Here is a 25,888-nt window from a genome sequence, read left to right as displayed (position 1 = left end):
TGGGAAAACTGTAGCTGATTTTATGGAATTGAAGACGGGTACAGAACAAACAGAAAAATCTTGGTTGCTTTCAAATCAATAATGATGGGAGTAATTTTTGGAAAATACCATGTCTTATTTCTCAGAATGTCACATAGCTGAATTATTCAATTTTCCAAGACGGCATTTCCAATACAGAGGTTGCTGCATTGTGCTGTCATTATGATTATGCAGCACTGTATTTGCATAGCCATCTCTTCCTTTGTGCAGACAGTTTTGGTCAGTTGCAGTAAACAGTGATAATTGAAACTGATTACTTGGACGCAGTTATGTTGCTACTTTTGTGGTGCTGTGAAATGGTTTCTATTTAGCAGTAATGTAAAAGTGACAGTATAATGTCAGAGTTTGGTCCTGGCCTGACTCTGAATTAAAATAAGAGGTCTTTGGGGGGGGAGTTGAGGAGGAGTGGGGGGGATGGGGGGTGGGGAGAAGGGAGGGGAGGTGAGCGGGAGGGAGGGTGGGTTGGGTAAACATTGCTTGTGATTGACATCGCATGGAGTACCAACCTGCAGCGTCAAACTTGCTTTATATGGTTTTCAGAGGGTCCCTTGGCTATCTTGCGCACTTTATCAATATATACAAAGTTGCTTTAAATGTTTTGAAAATGTGAATACTCCTACTCTTGCTCTCAATAGGTTTAAAATTGACTGCTGCAAATGTAGCTCTGTACTTGTGCGTGTGTGTACCTAATTGAGATGATTATCGGTTGATTAACAGCCACTTAAGAGCCTTTTCCTGCTACATTTTAAATTTCCCTGCATAGCCATGGGATTCACACAGCTCGGGAACCACGTCTGTCAACCTGAGGCAGAAGTTCAGTGCCCATTGCTCCAGCTGATTACTTGACAGCATCAAATGTCCAGTAAAAGCTCCCATCTGACCGATGATCACTTTGCTCAAGCAGAAACTGTTGCTCAGTTTATTTCCAGCACAGATTCTGCAGGCTGCAAGTGTTTCCAGCAAAGACTCGATCCAGTGTCACCTCATTGGAAGAATTCTCACACCATTGACAGAATGCCTCTGTCATCTGTACCTCACCATTTATTCCATCAACACTGGTGACATTTATACTCTCTCACCTTGGACCTCAGAATCGGAACACGATGAGCCCCAACACCAGGATCACCGGGCACACAAGCAGCACCAACAACAACACCAACCTTCTCTGCAATCACCTGATGCTGCACAGGACAGAGGGAATCAGCTCCAGAGCACATTGTTGCGTGGGAGACCAGGGATGGCCTCACCAAGGCTAGCTTTACTTCACTCTACGCTGTACACCCTGGCAGCCACATGGCACCGACTCACTACAACACCATAAAGCATCCCTACAATGCTCAAACCATTCCTTTCACTCATCACCATTGCGGGAAGTACGTTTATGTCTCACCATCCATTGTGACTCACTAAGCCACTTCCAAAAGTGCACATAGATCTGTCCAAGCCTGGAAAATGTTGAAAATAAAGGTTTCAATGCTTGACAGCACACTAATAGAGACTTTACATGAACATTGGATAAAACACAGTGATGGCTGGTGAGATGGGGATGTGCTCATGTAGATAGAGAGAGAGAGAGAGGGCTGGGTGGAGGTGCAAGATAAGTTGGTGTGAGTAAGTATGTGCATGAGTAGGGTTAGGAAGACAGATTGATGGGGATGTGATGATAGGCACAGCAGGATATAGTTGAGTGTGGCTTTAAACTAACGCTTCCTGATCTAATGAGATTATTGAAACGTTTGGGGCACTGCACCCAGGTCCTCCTGACCACATCTTTGCTTGTGGCCTCCTCTGCAATTTGTTTTGGTGTCCTGGGGAGATCTCTTCCAAGCATCGGAAGGGAAGAGGACCACCCTGTGTGCTCTGACTCCCTCCACAAATATATGGAGGGAGTCATCAGAGAATCTGGGTGCAACCTCTGTGCAGTCATTGGCCGCAATTTTCCGGGGTGATAGCGGGCGAGATCGGTGGCGGGTCAGGTGGGAAAGTTGTTATTTTTGACAGCGGACTGCCCTCTGCACACTGCATTTAAGTGCCACATTAAAATTGGGGCTACTATTTCCTTTCTTCTTGATTTAAGCAAGGTTTAAATACTTGGACATTCACTTTACCACCCCTCCACTACATAAAGAGAGTATAATGTGGAGCAGGAATTGCATTTCCAGTATTGGTTTGTTTCTTTAATGAGTATATTTCATATTGTAAATGAAATTTAAGTGAAGCAATATTTCTGGAGCTCCTGTGACCAAACAGTCTGGAATTGATTTGTTTTTGAACTACCAACACTGCACCTAGACTATTTACCAACTTGTTCAGGTAGGTATAAAAAATCTCATGGTACCAATCAATGAAAAGCAGGGAGGGTGCTAAAAGGGCATGAGCCTGTTTTCACCCGGGGAGGGGAGGTGGAAGGGGCTGCTGTCGGCTCTCCTGAAATTTCGCGTGAATTAGTGGCAGCGCGAGCATTGGTAAGGCCACGGCCCATTACTACCGACCCCATTCCGTCCCGTGGCAGAAGTTGGCCAGCACCCCACGCCGGCCTCGTGGGTTGCGAACTAGATCGACCTCCGCTCCTGGGGCTGAAGTTAAAGGAAAGGTGCAGTGCACCGTGCACCACCATTTTATTCCTCCGGCTGACTCACCGGTCGGCCCGTACTCCATCGATGTCATATGCGATCGTGCTGCGTCCATGGCACCACGCAGCCGTGCTGGCCCAGTGGAGGCCATCAAATGGCCCGCAGCGTTCGCAGCGTCCTTCCCCTTTAACGGAAGGGGAGAAGCATTGAAACGCATCAGCGCTACGCAGTGTAGTGCTGCCGAGCCCACCTGAGCAGCGCTCCCGAACTGGTCCCAAAGGGATGTGGAGCGCGCGTCATTACGCTCCATTCCCTGTGAGGGGCGGTAACCGCAATTGCGCGGCCGGAGCGGGAGACTTCTGCGCCGGGCACAGGAAGTCCTTCCCCCCCCCCCCCGGTTACCACCCCCAAATGGGGCGTAACCGAATTTCGCCCCTCTCTTCTGTTATCCTGGCCAACATTCCCATCTCAGCTAATACTGTCAAAAACAAATTAACTGGTTTATCTCACTTGCTATATAAATATAGCACTATTGAAATTATTTATTTATTATTTGTGAATAATAAGATAAAAGGAATAGCCCTTTGGTAGTGTATGCCATGTCACATTGGGTCTGTTTTGTTGTGACCTGCAACCCAGGGGCTAGATTTGGCAAGAGTAAAAAATTTATCATACAACTTGTTAAACGCAATCGACACATAATCTGGAAAATGTGAAAGGAGAACTTCCTCTTGAATCAGGTTCCTCCATTTAATAATACAACCAGCAGTCATAAAGTGAAAAAATAAAAAAATTATATTTTATTAAATTATTATTAGATGAATTATTTAACTCCTAAATTCCCTAATTCTTTTAACAATATTAAAATCAACATTCCAAATGAAAAAAAATATAGTTCAGTCGAATCTGCTTGAGTACAATTCCCATTTACCCTCATTTATTTGAATGTCATTCTCATCTATTTTAATGCAAATCTCTGTTTCCAAATTTCAAAATCTGTGGAGGGAAAAAGATAAGAAATGTACAGTTCGAGCAGCGTGATTTCGTGATCGAGGAGGCGTATAAAAGGCCCATCAAGGAGGAGTCGGGGAGTTCGAGCAGCTGGAGTTCGTGGTCGAGGAGGCCAATCGGTGCAGCTACAGCAGGAAGGCAAAAAAGAAGTAATAAGAAATCGAAAGGTGATGTCACAGCCAAGGGGGTAAGTGATTGGCTGATGATTGGTAAGAAGTTGTTCTTTTTCTTTATCAGTAAGTAACCTTTTGGCATTGTTGCTGCCAAATTAAGTTTATCTAAGGGTTAAATCATGGCAAGAGAGCTCGGACACATGTTATGCTCCTCCTGTACTATGTGGGAAGTCAAGGATGCTTCCGGTGTCCCTGACGACTACGTACAGCGGGAAGTGTGTCCGGCTGCAGCTCCTGACGGACCGCATTGTGGCACAGGAGCTGCGGATGAATTCACTCTGGAGCATCCACAATGCTGAGAATGCCGTTTAGTAAATTGGTCTTACCGCAGGTAAAGGGTACACAGCCAGATAGGGAATGGGTGACCAACAGGAAGAGCAGTGCAAGGAAGGTAGTGCAGGGATCCCTGCCGTCATTCGCCTACATAACAGATACACCGCTTTGGGTAATGTTGGGGGAGATGACTCATCAGGGGAGGGCAGCAGCAGCCACGTTCATGGCACCAAAGTGGCTCGGCTGCTCAGGAGGGCAGGAAAAAGAGTGGGAGAGCTGTAGTGATAGGGGATTCAATTGTAAGGGGAATAGATAGGCGTTTCTGCAGCCGCAACCAAGACTCCAGGATGGTATGTTGCCTCCCTGGTACAAGGGTCAAGGATGTCTCGGAGCGGGTGTAGGGCATTCTGAAAAGGGAGGGTGACAGCCAGTTGTCGTAGTGCATATAGGTACCAAGGATATAGGTAAAAAAAATGGGATAAGGTCCTACAAGGCGAATTTAGGGAGCTAGGAGCTAAATTAAAAAGTAGGACCTCAAAAGTAGTAATCTCCGGATTGCTACCAGTGCCACGTGCTAGTCAGGATAGCTCAGATGAATACATGGCTTGAAGAGTGGTGCAGAAGGGAGGGATTCAAATTCCTGGGACATTGGAACCGGTTCTGGGGGAGGTGGGACCAGTACAAACTGAACGGTCTGCACCTGGGCAGGACCGGAACCAATGTCCTCGGGGGAGTGTTTGCTAGTGCTGTTGGGGAGGAGTTAAACTAATATGATAGGGGGATGGGAACCTATGCAGGGAGACAGAGGGAAGTAGAATGGGGGCAGAAGCAAAAGATAGAAAGAAGAAAAGTAAAAGTGGAGGGCAGAGAAACCAAAGGCAAAAAGCAAAAAGGGCCACATTACAGCAAAATTCTAAAGGGGCAAAGTGTGTTAAAAAGACAAGCCTGAAGGCTCTGTGCCTCAATGCGAGGAGTATTCGTAATAAGGTGGAGGAATTAATTGCGCCGATAGCAGTTAACGGGTATGATGTAATTGGCATCAGGGAGACATGACTCCAAGGTGACCAAGGCTGGGAACTCAACATCCAGGGGTATTCAACATTTAGAAATTAATGTATTGTAAGAAAGGACATTAGCTTGGATGATGTGGAATCAGTATGGGTGGAACTACGGAATACCAAGGGGCAGAAAACACTAGTAGGAGTTGTGTACAGACCACCAAACAGTAGTAGTGAGGTTGGGGACAGCATCAAAAAAGAAATTAGGGATGCATGCAATAAAGGTACAGCAGTTATCATGGGTGACTTTAATCTACATATTGATTGGGCTAACCAAACTGGTAGCAATGCGGTGGAGGAGGATTTCCTAGAGTGTATTAGGGATGGTTTTCTAGACCAATATGTCAAGGAACCAACTAGGGAGCTGGCCATCCTAGACTGGGTGATGTGTAATGAGAAAGAACGAATTAGCAATCTTGTTGTGCGAGGTCCCTTGGGGAAGAGTGGCCATAACATGGTAGAATTCTTTATTAAGATGGAGAGTGACATAGTTAATTCAGAAACTAGGGTCCTGAACTTAAGGAAAGGTAACTTCGATGGTTTGAGACGTGAATTGGCTAGAATAGACTGGGAAATGATACTTAAAGGGTTGACAGTGGATAGGCAATGGCAAACATTTAAAGATCACATGGATGAACTTCAGCAATTGTACATCCCTGTCTGGAGTAAAAATAAAACAGGGAAGGTGGCTCAACCGTGGCTAACAAAGGAAATTAAGGATAGTGTTAAATCCAAGGAGGAGGCATATAAATTGGCCAGAAAAAAACAGCAAACCTGAGGACTGGGAGAAATTTAGAATTCAGTAGAGGACCACAAAGGGTTTAATTAAGAGGGGGGAAATAGAGTACGAGAAGAAGCTTGCCAGGAACATAAAAACTGACTGCAAAAGCTTCTATAGATATGTGAAGAGAAAAAGATGAGTGAAGACAAACGTAGGTCCCTTGCAGTCGGATTCAGGTGAATTTATAACATGGAACAAAGAAATGGCAGACCAATTGAACAAATACTTTGGTTCTGTCTTCTCAAAGGACGACACAAATAACCTTCCGGAAGTACTAGGGGACTGAGGGTCGAGTGAGAAGGAGGAATTGAAGGATATCCTTATTAGGCGGGAAATTGTGTTAGGGAAATTAATGGGATTGAAGGCCGATAAATCCCCGGGGCCTGATTGTCTGCATCCCAGAGTATTAAGGAAATGGCCCTAGAAATAGTGGATGCATTGGTGATCATTTTCCAACAGTCTGTCGACTCTGGATCAGTTCCTATGGACTGGAGGGTAGCTAATGTAACACCATTTTTAAAAAAGGGAGGGAGAGAGAAAGCGGGTAATTATAGACCGGTTAGCCTGACATTAGTAGTGGGTAAAATGTTGGAATCAATTATTAAGGATGAAATAGCAGCGCATTTGGAAAGCAGTGACAGGATCGGTCCAAGTCAGCATGGATTTATGGAAGGGGAAATCATGCTTGACAAATCTTCTAGAATTTTTTGAGGATGTAACTTGTGGAGTGGACAAGGGAGAACCAGTGAATGTGGTGTATTTGGACTTTCAAAAGGCTTTTGAAAAGGTCCCACACAAGAGATTGGTGTGCAAAATCAAAGCACATGGTATTGGGGGTAACATACTGACGTGGATGAAGAACTGGTTGGCAGACAGGAAGCAGAGAGTTGGGATAAATGGGTCTTTTTCAGAATGGCAGGCAGTGACTAGTGGGGTGCCGCAGGCTCAGTGCTGGGACCCCAGCTCTCTAGAATACACATCAATGCTTTAGATGAAGGAATAGAGTGTAATATCTCCAAGTTTGCAGATGACACTAAACTGGGTGGCTGTATGAGCTGTGAGGGGGACGCTAAGAGGATGCAGGGTGACTTGGACAGGTTAGTTGAGTTGTCCAATGTATGGCAGATACAGTATAATGTGGATAAATGTGAGGTTATCCACTTTGGGGGCAAAAACGCAAAGACAGAATATTATCTGAATGGTGGCAGATTAGGAAAAAGGGAGGTGCAATGAGATCTGGGTGTCATGGTTCATCAGTCATTGAAAATTGGCATACAGGTACAGCAGGTGGTGAAGAAGGCAAATGGTTTGTTGACCTTCATAGCTAGGGGATTTGAGTATAGGAGCAGGGAGGTCTTACTGCAGTTGTACAGGGCCTTAGTGAGGCCTCACCTGGAATATTGTGTTCAGTTTTGGTCCCCTAATTTGAGGAAGGACATTCTTGCTATTGAGGGAGTGCAGCGAAGGTTCACCAGACTGATTCCAGGGATGGCTGGACTGTCATATGAGGAGAGACTGGATCAACTGAGCCTTTATTCACTGTAGTTTAGAAGGATGAGAGGGGATCTCATAGAAACTTATAAGATTCTGACGGGACTGGACAGGTTAGATGCAGAAAGAATGTTCCCGATGTTGGGGAAGTCCAGAACCAGGGGACATAGTCTTAGGATAAGGGGTAGGCCATTTAGGACTGAGATGACGAGAAACTTCTTCACTCAGCGAGTTGTTATCCTGTGGAATTCCCTGCCGCAGAGAGTTGTTGATGCCAGTTCATTGGATATATTCAAGAGGGAGTTAGATATGACCCTTATGGCTAAGGGGATCAAGGGGTATGAAGAGAAAGCAGGAAAGGGGCACTGACGGAATGATCAGCCATGATCTTATTGAATGGTGGTTCAGGCTCGAAGGGCCGAATGACCTACTGCTGCACCTTTTTTCTATTTTTCTATGTTTCTATAATCACAGACTAATGTTTGCATATATGTAAGTCAACCAGTCTCAGCAATCTAACGTTGTATTCTGCCAAGATTCCCTGGGTTCTGGAGAGGTCCCAGTGGACTGGAAAACCACAAATGTAATGCCTCTATTTAAGAAAAGAGGGAGACAGAAAGCAGGACACTGTAGACCAGTTAGCATAACATCTGTCATTGGGAAAATGCTGGAGCCATCATTAAGGAAATAATAGCAGGACATTTAGAAAATCATAATGCAGTCAAGTAGAGTCAGCATGGTTTTATAAAAGGTAAATCATGTTTGACAAATTTGCTCGAGGTTTTTGAGGAAGTAACGAGCAGGATGGATAAAGGGGAATCAGTAGATATCTTGTATTTGGATTTCCAGAAAGCATTCGATAAGGTGCCACATAAAAGGTTACTGCACAAGATGAGAGTTCACGGGGTTGGGGGTAATATATTAGTGTGGATAGAAGATTGACTAACTAACAGAATGCAGAGAGTCAGGATAAATGGGTAATTTTCAGGTTGGCAAACTATATCTAGTGGGGTGCCACAGGGATCAGTGCTGGGGCATCAACTATTTACAATTTATATTAATTACTTGGATGAAGGCACCGAATGTAATGTAGCCAAATTTGCTAATGATACAAAGATAGATGGGAAAGCAAGTTATGAAGAGCAAAGAATCTACTAATAGATATAGATGGGCAAAAATTTGGCAGATGGTATATAATGTGGGAAAATATGAGGTTATCCACTTTGGTAGAAAAAATAAAAAAGCAAATTATAATTTAAATGGGGAGAAATTACAGAATGCTGCGGTACCGAGGGACCTGGGGGTCTTTGTACATGAAACGCAAAAAGTTAGCATGCAGATATAGCAAGCAATTAGGAAGGCAAATGGATTGTTGATATTTATTGCAAGGGGAGTGGAGTATAAAAGTAAGGAAGTCTTGCTACAACTGTACAGGGCATTGATAAGATCACACTTAGAGTACTGCGTACAGTTTAGGTCTCCTTATTTAAAGTAAGATATACTTGCACTCGAGGTAGTTCGGAGACGATTCACGAGGTTGATTCCTGAGATGAAGGGGTTGCCATATGAAGAAAGATTGAGCAGGTTGGGCCTATACTCATTGGAGTTTAGAAGACTTAGAGGATCTTATTGAAACATATAAGATTCTGAGGGGGCTTGACAGGGTAGATGCAGAGAGGATGTTTCCCCCTCGTGGGGGTATCTAGAACTAGGGGCATAGTTTCAGAATAAGGGGTTGCCCATTTAAAATGGAAATGGGGAGGAATTTCTTCTCTCAGAGGGTTGTGAATCTTTGGAATTCTCTACCTCAGAGAGCTGTGGAGGCTGGGTCATTGAATATATTTAAGGTGGAGATAGACAGATGTTTGAAAGATAAGGTAGTCAAGGGTTATGGGGAGCGGGCAGGGAAGTGGAGTTGAGGTCAGGATCAGATCAGCCATGATCTTATTGAATGGCGGAGCAGGCTCGAGGGCCAAATGGTCGACTCCTGCTCCTATTTCTTACGTTCTTATAACAGTTTTGCGATGCCGGCATTCAGGCATCTTGGGATCTACCCAACAGATAATTGCCTGTTTCCATTATATTGTGAAAACTGGTGTGAAATTCATTCATGTTCTATCTTATTGTTATTAACTGTGAAATGATTGACAGATAGAATTCCATGCCGTTGGATAGTTTTGATTGACATGGAATTTTCTGGATCTTCAGATCCTTATTAGTCTGGATAGTTATCTTGTTCTGGGACCTTGCTGTGCACAAATTGACTGTCGTGTTTGCCTACAAGACAACAGGGGCCGAAATTGCCCCCCTCCATAAGCTCCATTACGGCTCTAAGAGGAGGGAATGGAGCGGAGAGGCCTTACCGACCAGAGGCCAACCTGACCAAAATTACCCCTGGAAGCGGCGGGAACAGAGCAGAGCTCGCAGTGGCTCTCCTCTTTAACTGAAAGGGAGGGACATTGTGACGCGTCAATGCGACGCGCTGCAATGGCACTTCTGCCCCACAGCCACCACGACATTCACCCCAACTGAAATATCTCCGGATTCTCCGCCCCAAAATTTAAAAAAAACATCAGATGCGCCCCATTTGAGACGCGGCTCAATTTCGGCCCCAACAGTGTTTACATTTCAAAAAATGAATGAATTGGCTGTGAAGTTCTTTGGGGTATCCTGAGGATGTGAAAAATGCTATATTATTGCAAGTTCTTTCCTTATTGATTCTTGATGCTGTTGGACAATTTAAGAATTGTGGTAGTTGCAGGTGGTGCATTAAGTTGGTGTAACACAGCATGGTGTCATGTATCAAGCCTGCAACTGGAATTTCCCACATAGAAAATAGCTGATCCTGGTCCAAGTTATTGGAGAGGAGCTAACCAGAGGCCAGATGCTGTCTCACAGAGAACAGAAGATGGTCAGTTGGAACTGAGTCACTTTAAACAACTCTTGTGTATCTCGTAATGCTAAGTTACACAGTAGCATTAGTAGGGGTCTGAGAGCAAGGTATCTGTCCAGCTCCGTGACACATGATGTGTAGCCCATGGAGATTCGAATGAGGAGAAAATAAAATAATTTATTCTCCCAAAAAAGAGTGTTAATAATTATTCCATTCATTTGAAAGGGAATTTAAATCATGACACCTACCTTTTGTGATTTAACTAGAATTCCACATTGTTGGAATGAGACATAATCCACGATATGACATTTTTCATTCCATTTTCACCCTCAAGACACTTCCTCCTTGACTTCAAAGGGCCAGTAGTCAGCGATTCTCAGAGATCTCCTTGATACTAATGCCAATGTCACTACAGGAGGCCTACTTTCTTTGAGGGAAAGGATCCCAGTTTTTCTTCTCTCAGATAAGATGTCCCACTATTCAAGAGATACATATGTAAAATTACAGTTAGACATGCTATTTTATTAATCCCGATTTATCTTTACCCCATGCTTCAAATCTTGCCCTTGATAATTCCAATGTGCAATATATTGACCTAGAAAATGGTTGCACAGCACCCGTTTTTCAGGCCGTACTCGGACTACTAAGGCCCCAATATGGCCAGCAGGAAGCGTGCACACATTGCCAGCCGAATGTACACTGCATGTCATATTGGGTAAGGACAGAAACTATGCGACTTTTACTCATTCCTGAAGCAGACCTTAAGCCCTTTGCACCTGCAAATAATGGCTATAATGCCTATTGGAGGTCCCCTTTCCATAGTTGGTTTGTCAGCGCTGGCTGCACTCAGGAAAACCAAGCTTAGGAATCGCCTGCTAACCAATAAGGTGAGTAACTTACCTCAATATGGATCTGGGAGGAGGATGTGTGCGCCTCCCAATTCCACATTAAAAGGGCCAATCGCCATCTTATCACCCCACCTCCCATCGAGGCTGTTACCCCCCCCCCATTGCCGATCTCTCCCCAACCCCCAATCTCCTCCGCTCCCAACCCCGTTCTGCCCCCCACCCCCCACATACCCGGACCCTCAAACTCCAGCTTCCTGGCTCCACATTCCCTGACCCCCCAATATTCGCCTCCCGCGAGCCCCGACCCATTTACCTGAGGGCTGCTGCAACGTTAGCAGCTGCCTGACTTTTTACTACTCTTGGTCGGCGAGCTGTTGTCCCTCACTGGCTACATTAGAATGAACCTGAGGCCCAATATCTGGAGAGCCTCGGGCCTCACTATTCAGCCACAGTGAACGAACCCTGCACACCCACAGACGACCACGCCTAAATTTCTGAGCCATTGTTTTAGAAAATATAGCAACTGAGGTTACTAGGTCATTAGTGACAATATTGCACACCTTCTCAATTAACTTTGGAAATACAGGAAATTACAGTCTCAGACAAGCTGCACGCCAGACCATTACGTAAACGTATTTGAACTTTTCTTTTGGCAGCACTCCATCTCCTCACCTTGTTGATCTACACTTAGTCATATCATTATTAACACACCTTTCATTTTCACATTTTTGAATGTATGCTCTGTAGCCCAACCCTTCACAATGAGTACGTCCCCACCAGCAACAGACTGCACACTGAATGTTACTCTGTGAAGCGTGCCAAATTTAGATTTGCAATCTGAATGTTAATCGTATTTTTAAGTGGTTTTCATCAACACATTTTGGATTTTTGTTGAAATCAGCGCAAACCCTGAACACCAACAGCTGTCCTGCATGTGTAGGAGGTATATTGTGTAGGACGATATACCAGTTTGTAAAGGACTGTTCACCACCACTCTCTAAAAACTCAATGGGGCCAGATTTTTAGTGCCTCCCTAGGTTGGGAAAGGGGCAGTACATGAATTACCTAGAATTTATAGCACAAAAACAGGACATTTGGCTAATTGGTCGATGCCGGTGCTTACGCTTGAGCATGAGGCTCATCCCACCCTACTTCATCTAACCTTATGAGTTTAGTAGTGCTCCAAAAATCATAGAGCTGAACTTACTGCCCCGTTCCCGCTGATATTTTCAGCTGATGGGAGAAATGGGCTTCCGGCACACTCCGCCCACTGGTACCAGAGGGGCCTAACCAGCAGTTCCCAGCTTTCACATTTAACTTCTGGCTCTGCTCCATGGCGGTGTCACCAGATTTGCCGGCCACACCCCAGTTAGCAAGTTGCCTGTGAGTGCCGATTCAGTGCTTGGACCGTGCCGATTCTGTGCGATTGAGCTCGCCCAAAGTTCAAAGTTAAAGTCAACCCCAAGATGTTATAAATTAATCATTGTACATTTTTACCAGTGAAGTTAGTAATGGAAATTTGATTATCTTAGTTAATAAAATATAATGAGCTGTAATATTTCCTTGGAGAAATAAAAATTCAAATGAAGGCGTCCTAGAAAGAAAGACTTAGATTTATATAGCGCCTTTCACGGCCACCTGGCATCTCAAAGCACTTTACAGCCAATGAAGTACTTTTGGAGTGTAGTCACTGTTGTAATGTTGGAAACGCGGCAGCCAATGTGCACACAAGCAAGCTCCCACAAATAGCAATGTGATAATGACCAGGTAATCTGTTTTTTTGTTATGCTGATTGAGGGATAACTATTCGCCAGGACACCAGGGGTAACTCTTCTTCAAATTAGTGTCATGGGATCTTCTACATCCACCTGAGAGAGTGGACAGGATCTTGGTTCAACATCTCATCTGAAAGACAGCATCTCTGACAGTGCAGCACTCCCTCAGCACTGTATAGCCTAGATTTTAGTGCTCAAGTCCCTGGACTGGAGTGTGTTACCTACTGAGCCACAGCTGACACTTAGGGAAGAGATGATGTTTATACACTCGTCAATGAGGAGCTTACATAGACTATCATTGAATCAAAGAATCTTAGCATCATACAACCCAGAAGAAGGCCATTCAGCCCATAGTGTCTGTGCTGGCTCTTTGAAAGCGTTATCCAAGTTGCTCCACTGCCCTGTTCTTTCCCCATAGCCTTGTAATGTTTTCCATTTCATGGACTACTAGGCACTAGGCACAGAAACAGGCCATTTGGCCCAACCAGCCTGTGCCAGAAAATATTGTGATATATGGTATTTATCCAATTCCCTTTTGAAAGTTACTATTGAATCTGCTCCCACCATCCTTTCAAGCAGTGCATTCCAGATCATAATAACTGGCTATTAACAAAAAATTCTCCTCATTTCCCCCGAGTTTCTTTTGCCAATTATCTTGAATAGTAGCAGTCCATTGTCTGAACCTCTAGGCCACCTCTCCGCACATGGGGGTACATTTTTGTCTTTGTCACAAGGGCAGCAATACACTCTGCCAGATTACTGCCCAATGTCTCCATTATCATAGTCACTGCTTCTTCATACTTTGCCCTGAAGCTTCCCAACCATAAATACAACTATGTTAAAGATGCTATATTAATGCAAGTTATTGTTGTTTTTATTGATAAGTGTATACATAGTAATTAACTTTCAAAGTTGCATATATGAAATTTCTTTATACTAAGAAAAGTGAACAAACTTTTGCAGCTGATCTGTTACCATGTCGGATGCTTAAAAGATTGGCATTTTTAATTGGTCTCATAAGTGCATAGCTAAATTATGAAGCAAAATTCAATGATTATCCCTTAAGGCAAAATAGAGCAGAAAAATATTTTAACAAAAGCAAAATGCTGCAAATGTTGGAAATCTGAAATAAAAACAAAAAATGGTGGAAAATAGTCACCAGGTCAGGCAGCATCTGTGGAGTGAGAGTTATCATCATCATCATCAATGTTTCAGCTCAACAACCATTCATCACAACTGCAAGATGATAGAGATAGTTTTTAAGCAAATACACAGCCAGAGAATACGGTGTGCGGGGAAGGAAAGAACAAAGGGGAAGATCTGTGATCGGGTGGAGAGCAGGAGTGATTAAATGACAAAAGGAATAAAGGTGCAAAGCAAAAGGGGGTGGTGAAGGCACAAGTGTAGAAACAAAATAAGGACAGAAAATGCTGGGAATCTCAGTAGGCCAGGCAGCATCTGTGGAAAGAAACAGGGTTATTGGCCCAGAGATTCCGCTTTGGCCTTCCCGCAGGCATTTTAGAGAAAAAATATACACCTACTTTAAGCTGCTGCCCACATTCGACTTTCCGATGCTGAGGCCTCTCCTGATTGCCAGTCGCAGCGCCTGCACATCAACGCGTGCGCAGGCCTACAGCTGGAGTCACATGGCTCTGGGCAGCCAATCAGGAAAAGTATCATAGCAATAGGAGTTCTGCAGGGTCCTAAACTCCTATTACTATGATTGTGATAGAGCCCAAAACACCCAAAACACTAATAAAAAATAGAAAATAATTACACTACATTCATTTAAATTAAAGTTATTAATGTCTTAAAAAGAAAATAATTTTCTGATTTTTAAAAAAGTTTTTAATGATATAATTTGTTTAAATAATTTTATTTTTATATGTTTTTGTGTGTTTTAAAACACTTGCGCCTGTAAAGGTAGGCTATGCGCCTGCTTTTTCAGGCGCAAAATTTTTGAGGATGCGGGCATCTGTCGAGCCAGAAACCTGACAGATCGGAAATGCCGGTTTCCAGTGCTTGCACATTGCGCGCCGGATCCCAGCATTTCCGATGCCTTTCCAGGTCCGTTGTACGGACCCGGGGAGGCCGGAATTGTTGGGCCAATGTTTCGGGTCTGTGACCCTTCGCTAGTTCTCATGAAAGATCATCGACCTGAAACGTTAACTCTGTTTCTCTCTCCACAGGTGCTGTCTGACCTGCTGAGTATTTCCAGCATTTTCTGTTTATATTTCAGATTCCAGCATCTGCAGTATGTTTCTTCTGTAAATAAACAAAAGTTGAGTCCACAAGAAGTGTAAATGGTAACAGCAGAACAGGAGAGGCGAGGGATGGAAAATCTAGCAAGCAGGAAAAGGCTGCCATGGCCATTGTGGCAGAGGAAGGTGGAGATACCACAGGTGTGCGGACCACCCCTCCAGCTGTGTACTGATAGGGGATCCTCACCCCAAGCATCAGCCCACACCTCCTCCACTCCCAATGGATCTGGTGCAGTCGCCCTCTATTGACAACACCTGGTGTCTGAGAAAATAGGAGCGGTGGTTAAGATATATTTTTTTCTCCTTTAATTTTTCTCCCTTCATTCTTCCTCTTCTGCAGGTAGTGACCTATGTTGAGGTACGGTTCCATAGATAGAAGCCCTTGGTTACCTTGTCACAGTGACCATTCTTCAGATGTGACAGTGAATGTGACAGATGATTCACTTAGGTGTTTACAGTCAAGCCTGCCTATATGAATATCCCTCTTCCTATTACGTGACAGGATTAGGATGCATACTGGCCACTAGACTATTAGTAACCAAACTATTTGTTCGCAGACTGCTTTATCAATTTAACATAGGTTGATTTCTGCCTCCTTTTCCTCCCCATCCCAAATGTTTAATTGACTTCAAAACCCATCATTCGTCAATTGCAGACATGAGCCAATGGATATTGAAAGTTCTTCTGTATAGTATTAGGAGTTACAGCGGATATGTTTTGGACATTTACAAGCTTGGAGGAGTTACTGAGCTCGATGGAATGAGTCGTTAACTATCAACAGCCATTAACTCGAGGGGGCTTCAGGAAACTTGCCATTTTAATTATGTGTATTGACTCAACTCGCTCACACTGTCGAGAACTTTAACTTCTTCAAGCCCGTATCCGAGTGATGTCATTAGCACTCACCATTTAACTTATATTCAAAAAATCCAGCAGGGACAGTAAAAAAATTGACAATTACAGTCTATGTAATTGATCTGTAAAAGCTGCACTGATGCTGAAATTCTTTTTCAGCACTGAAGCTTGTGGAAATGTCAGTATTGCAAACAACATCATCTTCGGAGGAAGGCAGCTGAGTACTGATTAATCCAAGCATCAGGGGTCTGAATCTAATTGACAGGTAGCAGATTTGTTTATTTCATTCTATTTTAAGGAAATACATCACTTTACACTAAGCTGCATGCTTGTTACAATTGGGCCCCAGGCCTGCAAAGATTTCTGCGTGGGTCTTTTTATTTAGAATTTGTGAGCTGCTATTATTCTCCTAACAAGGGTATCTAATGTAACTACTATCACAGCTGTCCTATAAGAGAAGCTCGATTTTCCTTTGGTTTCTCTTGATTTTGCTGTAATTTCAACCAAACTAGAAGATCTGAAAACACAGCGACAGGTTCCATGTGTACGCTGACAACACCCAGCTCTACCTCACTGCCATCTCTCTCAACTCCTCCACTGCCTCTGATTTGTCACGCTGCTAGTCTGACATCCAGCATTGGATGAGCAGAAATTTCTTCCAGTTAAATATTGGGAAGCCATTGTCTTCGATCCCCATCACAAACGCCGTTCCCAGCCCACCAACTTCATCCCTCTCCCTGACCACTGTCTGAGGCTGAACCAGATTATTTGCAACCTTGCCATCCTATCTGACCCTGAGCTGAGCCTCTGACCCCTTATCCTCACCATCACTAAGGTTCCTACTTCCACCTTCGTAACATCGTCTGTCTCTGCTCTGCCTCAGCTGATCTGCTGCTGAAACCCTCAACCCTGCCTTTGTTACCTCGAGACTTGATTATTCCGATGCCCTACTGGCCGGCCTCTCACCTTGCACCCTCCGTAAACTTGAGCTCATCCAAAACTCTGCTGCCTGTGTCCTTACTCGCACCAACTCACGTTCACCCTTCACCCCTGTGCTCACTGACCTACATTGACTCTCGTTCTGGCAATACCTTGATTTTAAAATTCTTAAATAAAAACAGAAAATGCTGGGAATACTATAGAATCATAGAATCATAGAATGGCTACAGCACGGAAGAAAGTCATTTGACCCATCGAGCCCGTGTCAATTCTCAGTCCCATCCCCCTGCCCTTTTCCCGTAGCCCTGCAATTTTTTTCCCTTCAGATACTTATCCAGCTCCCTTTTGAAAGATAAGATTGAGTCTGCCTCCACCACCATTTCCGGCAGTGCATTCCAGACCTTAACCACTCGCTGCGTAACAATGTTTTTTTCTTCCATCTCCTTTGGTCCTTTTGCCAATCACCTTAAAATATACTTTATATAGTACTTTGCAAATACTTTATTAGTATTTTGCTTATTTAAGTTCTCTTTCTTGTTTTCAAATCACTCCATGGTCTCATCCCTCCCTATCTCTGTAACCTCCTCCAGCCCTACAACACTCGAAGACCTCGGTGCTCCTCCATTTCTGGCCTCTTGCGCATCCCTGGTTTTCTTTACACCATCATTGGCGGCCATGCCTTCAGCTGCCTAGGCCCTGAAAGCTCTGACATTTCTTCCCTAAACCCCTCTGCCTCTCTATCTCTCATCCCTCCTTTAAGATACTCTTTAAAACCTGCCTCTCACCTGTCCTGATAATCTCCTTATGTGGTTTGGTGTCAACTTTTGTTTGATAATTGATCCTGCGAAACTCCTTGGGACATTTTACTACATTAAAGGCGCTATATGAATGCAAATTTTTGTTGTTATGACAGTGACTGGGTTGACAAGATTAATGTGCTGATGCCGTTGGTAATGGCAGCAGCACACTAATCCGGTGCCAAACTGGGAAAGAAAAAACATTGCGAAGTGTAATTAGCCAGTGGAGCTTCTGCACATCTCCGAACAGCAAGATGAAGATCAGTATTGAGGAATGCCTGGATCTCCTGTCACCATCCTGAATTGAAAATGGTTTAGAATAGAAGGGAGAGAAACACAAAATTAGGCCCAAACACTTGTAAAGTAGTTCTTATTATACTCTTTTTCTTTATAAGAGAGCGTTAAATGGTTCTGAAAGGAGAAATGGAAATTTCATATTATACTAATCTGCTGTAGTGAGGAAGAAGCTATGGAAGAGATGTTTAGTGTTATCACTGACCTACACATGATGTGGGCTAAATAACCACTGCAGATGATGGAAAAATATTTCACTCTTCATCACTGTCAGCTATCACCATAATGAGTACACAGAATCAACATTATTAAAATGGATGCACCTGTAGGTCCATGAGCACAGCTAATAACTCTTGATGTTAAAGTGAAAATTGATGTGATGAGTTTATTAAATATGTAATATGATCAGTTGATATATGAGACTCGGTACAAGTCACTTCAAGTATAATAAAGGTCTAATAATAGATACACAATATGATTAAGGCTTGCAGCATTAAACATTTGTTTCCTGTCAGAGCGCTACGATAACAATCAGAAAGAAGTAAAAATGTACAAAGATCAAACAAATACACAACTTAATGTGATATTAAAGACAAATATTTTGGAGATATAAAATCCTTATTTTGCGCGATTTCTTTTTTCACAATAAGATCATGCTAGTGTAGCATGCGTCTCAGTCAGGTGCCAGGATGGCGACAGTGAAAACAGATGGGCGAGAGGGTAGGCAGGTGATAGAGTGGTTGGGGATCGATGTTGGTGTTCAGCTGGCTGCTTGGTGCCATGTAATGCAGTCTGGCAATGACTTCCCTTTCAGCTTAGTCTCCCCTTTGTGAGGGGGCACTTTCCTCCAGTGGCGTGAGTGAAATCAAGCAAGGGTTGGGGTGGAGGTGATGTTCACAAGACTCAATAAAACCCCAGGAAGTTGGGTTCGGGAGATCCACGATGAGGCCGGTGGTTGTCAGCCTCGTGGATGAACTGTAATGTGTAGTGTGCTTGTTAAACCTTTTACTAATAAACCAACTAGTTCTTAATAGCAATGTGTTGCTATGAATTCTTAAGCAAAGAACCCATGAAGCAAATACATTACACACATGTAAACGGATGACACCCAGTTCTATCTCATCGTCATCTCTCTTGACACCTTCACTGTCTTCATGCTATGAGAATGTTTGTCTGATATCCAATAGAGCTGCAAATTCATCCAGTTAAACATTGGGAAGTCTGAAATCATCATAATCTTGGACAAACTCCACACCCTCGCCAGTGACTCAATCCCCCTCCCCAGGCACTTTCTAAGATTGAACTAGACTGTTTTCAACCTTGACATCCTAGTCGACCCCGAGCTAAGTTTCTGGCACTATATCCTCTCCATCACAAACACTGCCTACTTCCACCTCCTTAACATTGCCAGCCTCCACCCCATCTCCTCCCATTGCCAGTGTAATGTGTATCCATGCTGTTGTCACCCCCAGACTCAATTACTACAACTGGCCTCCTGAGTTCCCCTCTTCACAACTTACAACTTTTCTAAAGCTCCCCTGCCCATATCCTATCTCTCACTGTCCTTGCCAAACTTCATTGCCTTCCTATCCCCCAACACATTGATTGCAAAATCCAAGTTCTCATCTACAAATCCCTCCATGGTCTTGCCCCTCTCTATTTCTGCCACCTCCGTGCCCTACTTTCTAGCATTGCTCCAATCTTCTGGCTCTGACTTGCTTTTCGATTGCTGAAATTGGAATTCAGTGCTGTTCCTTGCTCTCTTGTGCTGCAGTGCGAAAAAGCAAAGCAGAAAATGCTTTCCCACTTGCCAATTCAGCACTGTAGCAGGATTGAAATGGGGAGAAATTGGGTGAAGAATTACAGTCGTTGGTTCACGCCCCACCATTCATGTCACAGCCTATTAAAGCATTCCAAAAAGACCTTTTCAAACAAGATGTTAATTATGATTCTGAAACTGCACAAAAAATTAATGATTTACATAAATATAGAGAATAATACTTAGGGGCTGAATTTGGTCACCGCCCATTTCTCGGCAGTCCCCAGGCAGCACCTACCTTTCTGCTGCCCACTGCCGCTGGGTCCCAACGGGAGCCCTTTCAGCTCCGTTGTGTGGGCATCAGCGGCAGTCGCTGGGTGGGAGCGGGTGGGAGCGGCCATGTCATCAGTGTGCGGCAGTTGGAGGCCTCGCCAATCAGGGATCTTCAGAGGGCCTCCAATCCGCATGTGCGAGACTTTGCAATTTTTTTTTGTAGTTTTTGTCTTACGACGTGCAGTCATTTCGGGGCCATTTTGAGGGTGATTACTGTACTGCGCATGCGCATAAAGGCACATCACTTTAGTCCAGCTGTGAGTGTGAGAGGGGAGAGGAGAGAGTTGGCATTTGAGAGGAAAGAGTTGGAGGTTGGAGAGGAGAGAGTTGGAGGTTGGAGAGGCAAGAGTTGGAGGCTGGAGAGGACAGAGTTGGAGGCTGGAGAGGACAGAGTTGCAAGTTGCAGAGGGGGCAGTTGGAGAAATTGAGACACACAAACTGCTGAGCACCCATTCATTTCATCATTGACGATGAGTGGCCAGAAACCAGCAATGGACACTGGCAAAACCAAGCCCAAAGCTCCCTGGTTTAATGAGGAGAAATTGGAGGAGCTAGTAATGGAGGTGGAGCACAGGTACAAAGACCTCACCCGGGATGGCCGCAGCAAGCCTTCACCACCCCAATACCGACGCATTTGGAGGGAGATCGCTGAGATCGTGAATGCAATGGGCAACATTGAGCAGGATGGGGAACAATACCGGAAACGTTAGAACAATTTGCTGGCGGCAGCAAGAGTGAGTACAAATTTATTCGCCCCCTCCTGTTCAACGCCAAAAAGGTTATGCGCCAGCTGTGTGTGTATGGGAGTGTGTGGGGGGGGGGAGGCATCAGCAAAGGGGCTAAAGGCTGCAATGTTTCTTTATGCAGAAGATAAAAGCATCCAAGGCAGCAAGCCTGAGAGCGATGGGAGGGGGACCAGCAGTGGTGGTTGAATTGAGCAGGTTGGAGGAGCGTGTGTTGGCATTGGTGGGTGCCCGCTGCCATGCAACCACAAAGATTGATGCAGATCCGATGCTACAGCATGGTAAGGTTATACTAATCTCTGGTGTGAGTGACGCACGTGGCATGAAAGGATATGCAATGTTAATGCACTCGCGGTTTCCCGCACACTTTGTTGGCCATTATTGTTGTGCCCATGTAGAGATAAAACTCCTTGGTGGCAGAATGTGAGATGGCATGGCTCCCATCTCAGCTTGACCAGCACCACCCCCACGCCCCCCTCCCCACAGACTGAAATCTGGTCCTCTACCTGCAGATGATGACTTGGACAGCATGGATCAAGACACACCATCGACCTCTGGCCTTCAGAGAAGCCGGCAGACCCCAACGTCTCCCACGCCGACATCGCCCCGAGCCCAAGACAGCAGATCCCTCTTCCACGCCCCCCCCCCTCCCCAGATCACCCATTTGCACCGCTCCCACCTCCACCACCCTGAGCTACGAAGAAGAGGAGGAAAAAAGGGCCCGTCTTTGAGCCCCTTCAGCTCCAGGAGCAGGAACAGGATGACAGCAGCCTCCTGCCATGTGAGCCAGGTGTCAGCGGAACATCGGCGTCGGCCTCCTGGGGTTCCTGGGGTTTGGAATGGACTCCACACTAACAAGCTCAACCAAGCGCAGAGGCCGTGGAGCGAAGGCAAGCAAGGCGTCAGAACCCACCAGGAACGAGCACCTACCTGACGTTTCATCATAGCTCTCTGCAATTCTGGAGATGGTCCAGCTATCACAGACAAGTGTACAGATAGGTCGCGATATGCTCCAGTCCGTGACTGGGATAGCTGCCAGCATGGCCACCTTCACCCAGCAGCCTGATGACAAGATGGACCGGCTCATCACTGTGTTGGAATGCACATAAGAACATAAGAATTAGGAACAGGAGTAGGCCATCTAGCCCCTCGAGCCTGCTCCGCCATTCAACAAGATCATGGCTGATCTGGCCATGGACTCAGCTCCACTTACCCGCCTGCTCCCCGTAACCCTTAATTCCCTTATTGGTTAAAAATCTATCTATCAGTGATTTGAATACATTCAATGAGCTAGCCTCAACTGCTTCTTTGGGCAAAGAATTCCACAGATTCACAACCCTCTGGGAGAAGAAATTCCTTCTCAACTCGGTTTTAAATTGGCTCCCCCGTATTTTGAGGCTGTGCCTCCTAGTTCTAGTCTCCCTGACCAGTGGAAACAACCTCACTGCCTCTATCTTGTCTATCCCTTTCATTATTTTAAATGTTTCTATAAGATCACCCCTCATCCTTCTGAACTCCAACGAGTAAAGACCCAGTCTACTCAATCTATCATCATAAGGTAACCCCCTCATCTCCGGAATCAGCCTAGTGAATCGTCTCTGTACCCCCTCCAAAGCTAGTATATCCTTCCTTAAGTAAGGTGACCAAAACTGCACGCAGTACTCCAGGTGCGGCCTCACCAATACCCTGTACAGTTGCAGCAGGACCTCCCTGCTTTTGTCCTCCATCCCTCTCGCAATGAAGGCCAACATTACATACGCCTTCCTGATTACCTGCTGCACCTGCAAACTAACTTTTTGGGATCTATGCACAAGGACCCCCAGGTCCCTCTGCACCGCAGCATGTTGTAATTTCTCCCCATTCAAATAATATTCCCTTTTACTGTTTTTTTTTTCCAAGGTGGATGACCTCATATTTTCCGACATTATATTCCATCTGTCAAACCTTAGCCCATTCGCTTAACCTATCTAAATCTATTTGTAGCCTCTCTGTGTCCTCTACCCGCTTTCTCACTAATCTTTGTGTCATCTGCAAATTTTGTTACACTACACTCTGTCCCCTCTTCCAGGTCATCTATGTATATAGTAAACAGTTGTGGTCCCAGCAGCGATCTCTGTGGCACACCACTAACCACCGATTGCCAACCTGAAAAGAACCCATTTATCCCGACTCTCTGCTTTCTGTTAGTTAGCCAATTCTCTATCCATGCTAATACATTTCCTCTGACTCCGCGTACCTTTATCTTCCGCAGTAACCTTTTGTGTGGCACCTTATCGAATGCCTTTTGGAAATCCAAATACACCACATCCATCGGTACACCTCTATCCACCATGCTCGTTATATCCTCAAAGAATTCCAGTAAATTAGTTACACATGATTTCCCCTTCATGAATCCATGTTGCGTCTGCTTGATTGCACTATTCCTATCTAGATGTCCCGCTATTTCTTCCTTAATGATAGCTTCAAGCATTTTCCCCACTACAGATGTTAAACTAACCGGCCTATAGTTACCTGCCTTTTGTCTGCCCCCTTTTTTAAACAGAGGCGTTACATTAGCTGCTTTCCAATCCGAGACCGTTGAGGCGATAGGGCAAGAGATCGCTTCTGGACATACAGTTCAAGCTCCTGACCCCACAGCCTCAAGGCAGACAGGTCTGGTGGAGCAGGATATCCCGGCACCTTCGGCCACGCCCTCTGCCTTCTCACCAAGATTCACACGTCTGCAGACATCCCGCTGCCCTCCTGCACAACTTCGTCAACCAGAGGCAGTGAGGGGCAGGGGAGCGGGACGCCGTGGTGTAGGCAGGGCGAGGAAGAGGAGCTTGGGCATCGTTTGAAGGGGTGGGGAGCAAGTGAGGTGGTGGTGCTGAGTAGAGGGGTGGGTGTTGGTGGTATAAATGTTTGTAAATGTAATAATGTAATGTAACCTTTGTGCACTTGTAAATACACTCACATTGTTGACCCTCTCTTGGTGAGTGTCTGATTTTAACGTCATGTGTGGTGCCTTGTGAGAAACACACATCTGTCCCTCAGGTGATCTGCTTTATCAGGAACATCTTCCCATCCACATATGACCGCATTGTATGATGGGCACGGTCATCAGGTCATCGCAACATGCTTTATGTGCTGTGAGGGTTATTCGATGTGTCAGATTAATTACATCTCTCAGAATAGACTTATGTCCATCACCACAACAAGGCATGCTGGGTACAGGTCTTTTGTGATGAATCAGAACAAGTTTTATGAAGTAGTTTCCTTGCAGTACAAAGAAAGACACATTAACAAGATGATAGTGACAGTCTAGTCGTTGAAATCCCAACGTAGGCCATTGAGTCACAGCTGCGTGTGTCTCTTGCTGTGTTCTATTGACCGTAGTCCTTCCTCAGTTTGGTCTGTAATTGTGCTGCCCCTAAAGTCGAATAGCTGTAACTTTATTCCCGTTTCTTCCCATACAAATGTTGTCAGAGTCTGCAGCTGTCTCAGGCTTACACTAGATCATTCTAACCCTAACCCTCTTACCCTCTATGTGATTTGTAGTGCTTCCCTGAGAACTTCTTGAAGGACTGTGTCACAAAATTAATTAATCAGCTTGGACAGACAAAATGTGACTTTTCACTTATTCATAATTATTTTGTCTTTGCCATTGGGCTTCTTAATGAAGGTCTTTCAGCAAGGTCAAAGAGAAAAGTTTCCATCGGCCTAGATACATTTCAGTCGCTTTTATCGCATCCAAATGAAACCTGACCATCAGCAATAAAGTCAGGCAACATCCACCTAACTTTTTCCATCAATCCCACTCCTGGTGGTCCAGCACCTGTACCATAGCCGCGATGTGCAGTGCTGCAGCACTCGGAGCCTTTCTCCCTGCCGCCCGACTCACGGCCAGGTCAGACCTGCTTTTTGCCAGCGGTCCTTCTGGCGAACGGCAGGTCGATCTAAGGCCAGCATCCCCGACCAAAATGGCCGATTTGCAGCATCCGGCATGGGCAGGCGGCATGACATCACTCCGGCAAATCTGTCCGCGATCAATCTCGCTTTGGGCGGAACCTGGACGGCAGATGGGCGGTTCCGGAGGAATCGCCCAGAAAACATTCAATACCAGCGGATCCTTGGCGGCTGCGGGCGTAACCTGCACCAAATTCGGCCCCTTAGTTCATTGGCCATATTGTAACTGGAAGAAAGGGCTGTTCAGTGAAAACATTTCCTTTTATTCATTTAATCAAAATTCTGTCACATTGATGAGAAAATATTTTATGTCTTATCTTATGAAAAGGAGAATTAGATTAAAATTAGTTCATTAAGAATTACAATTATCCAGTTTGGCTTGGCAGCAAACAAAAATAGAATTATTTTCTTGTGGTTCCATTTTGTGTTAGGATTAGTGTAGACACAAATGGGACTAATATTGGCCACTCTTCTTAATTTCTCTTTCTTTGTCTTGGGGAGCTCTGTGAAGTGCATTGGGACTCCAATGAAGGTGCTATATAAATGCAAGCTGTTGTTAACAACTGAGCCCTCTGTAACTGCTTATTGGACAAAAGCTGAGCTCCAATTCTACTGCGTACTGTATCAGCTCAAACTTAAAACTGATTGCAATGTTATCTTTGTTGTAGTAAGAAAGACTTGCATTTATAAAGCACCTTTCATGACCTCAGGACGTCCCAAAGTGCTTCACAGCCAATGAGGTAATTTTGTTGGAAGTGTAGTCTCTGTTGTAATGTAATTGTTAATGTGCATGGCAACATTAGTGTAAACCGTATTCAAATGTAATTTGATGTGTGGCACCTGCAGCCTCGTTTAGGGTTTGTCAGGAAGAAATCCTCATTGGGTGGCAGTGTGAGCTGCGAGGAGGATGCTGTGAGGCTGCAGAGCGACTTGGATAGGTTAGGTGAGTGGGCAAATGCATGGCAGATGAAGTATAATGTGGATAAATGTGAGGTTATCCACTTTGGTGGTAAAAACAGAGAGACAGACTATTATCTGAATGGTGAC

The 25,888-nt window shown here is 44.8% G+C and overlaps 1 long non-coding RNA gene across 1 annotated transcript; it reads right to left on the bottom strand.

Moving 5' to 3' along the window:
* Positions 1–3,450: 3,450 nt before the first annotated feature.
* On the bottom strand, positions 3,451–14,546 carry LOC139277005 (uncharacterized). The gene is made up of 3 exons (XR_011596011.1): positions 14,457–14,546; positions 10,541–10,768; positions 3,451–3,748 (listed from the first exon to the last, which is right to left on the bottom strand). It is a non-coding gene; the product is annotated as an uncharacterized lncRNA (long non-coding RNA).
* Between the last annotated feature and the right edge of the window lie 11,342 nt (positions 14,547–25,888).

Source organism: Pristiophorus japonicus, chromosome 12, assembly GCF_044704955.1.
Source record: "Pristiophorus japonicus isolate sPriJap1 chromosome 12, sPriJap1.hap1, whole genome shotgun sequence".
NCBI classification, from domain to species: Eukaryota; Metazoa; Chordata; class Chondrichthyes; family Pristiophoridae; genus Pristiophorus; species Pristiophorus japonicus.
Note: the sequence above shows the minus strand (reverse complement) of the source record. Positions and strands in the feature narration are given on the sequence as shown.